The 1,702-nt window shown below is 32.4% G+C and overlaps 1 pseudogene; it reads left to right on the forward strand.

Annotated features, from left to right (window-relative positions):
* The first annotated feature begins 605 nt into the window (after window positions 1-605).
* On the forward strand, window positions 606-1,097 carry LOC145030348 (RING-H2 finger protein ATL70 pseudogene; annotated as a pseudogene).
* The last annotated feature ends 605 nt before the right edge of the window (window positions 1,098-1,702 follow it).

Raw genomic sequence — 1,702 nt, forward strand, 5'->3', positions numbered from 1 at the left:
TAACAGGAGGGATTTTTTTTCCATTTTAATATATATGTTTAGTAATTTCCTTTTGTTTTTATTCGTGTCTATCTTTTATTGGTAGAAAAACAACAGACACACCACATCATTAAAAAAGCTAAAAAAAACTTGTTAAGTAGCATTTTTTTTTTTTTGAAAAATCTCTAATATGAAAAACTCATTCATAAGTTTTTATTTTTTGTTTTTATTGGTGTCTATCTTTTATTGGTAGAAAACCAATAAGACACACCACATCATTAAAAAAACTAAAAAAAACTTGTTAAGTAGCATTTTTTTTTGAAAATCTCTAATATATGAAAAACTCATTCAATTCATAGGTTTTTATATTTTAGTTTTTCAACAGCTTTTTGGCATTAAAAAGCTATTGAAAACTTCTAAAAAGCTTTTATTGTGAACGTTGTAAACTGGAATTAAACAAAAATATTTATGATCTTTTTGAAATAATTAAAAATAAAATAAAAAATGAATGGTATCTATTTACCAAAATACGTATGTAATGGTTTTTGATTAAACTCAAAGGTCAAGGACCTTAATATTTCCATATAAACCAACCCAAGTTGACAAATATTCCCCTCATACACAATATGAGCGACACGCCGGACACCGGAGATTTGTACACCACCGACAGCACCGGAAAACCAGAAGGAAGCCTCACCTATGTCCTCGGGCTCTCCTTTGCCATCATCATCCTCCTATTAACCCTCTCTTACGCTTCTTACAAGTGCAACCGCAGCAGACAATCTCAATCACCACCAGTTGATGACGAAGACCGCAACCACCTTTTCACAGTCTCTCGAGGTGTTGACGACGCCGTGCTCATGACTTTTCCGGTGTTTGTTTACTCTGAGCACGTGATGCCTCACAAGGTTGACTCTGCCACCGATGCCAATGGATCCGGTTGTTCTATTTGTTTGGCGGATTATAAACCGACGGATGTTATCAGGTTGTTGCCGAAATGTGGTCACTTTTTTCATCGAAAGTGTATAGACACGTGGCTGAAGGTTCATCCTACTTGTCCGGTGTGCCGGAACTCGCCGTCGCCGGAAAAACTATCCATTCAAATTCAACGGAGTTGACCGATTAAACAAATCCAATGCAATATACATATGTGGCAAGTGAAATTGAATTTTTTGTTGTAATAATAATTCCAAAATGAATACATTCGGTATGGATGATTACGTACATCAAGTGAATTGTAGAAGCATATCAGTAAGTCGGGCTTAAAGTTTTCCTCTTTTCTTTTATGCTTTGGAAGTAACTCGTAAATTTTCTTATAGAGAGCCTCTGGATTCGAATCCAAGCATATATATTTCCTCTTATTGTTCCGTTATTTACCCTTCATATGATGATCCTGAATTGAATATAATACTGACCTTCAATGATAAGGTTTACCATTCTTTGAGTACACAGAAATTTTCCCAAAATAAATTTGAAAATATATAAATGTAATTTGGTAATTTTCTCAAAATAAATTTGAAAATATTTAAGTGTAATTTAGTAATTTACCACAATCATCTGGTGGTGTCAAAAAATAAAAAAATCAAAATGAAATCTCTTAATGTAAAAATTAGGAAAAAGTAATTTAGATTATTTGAAAATTTTAATAGATCATTTAGTTTTATAAATACAGCATGTTCCTTGTTGGTGACCATGTAATTCCCTTTAAATATTTTTTGAATAT

Source organism: Lactuca saligna, chromosome 2, assembly GCF_052625555.1.
Source record: "Lactuca saligna cultivar CGN05327 chromosome 2, ASM5262555v1, whole genome shotgun sequence".
In the NCBI taxonomy this organism is placed as follows: domain Eukaryota; kingdom Viridiplantae; phylum Streptophyta; class Magnoliopsida; order Asterales; family Asteraceae; genus Lactuca; species Lactuca saligna.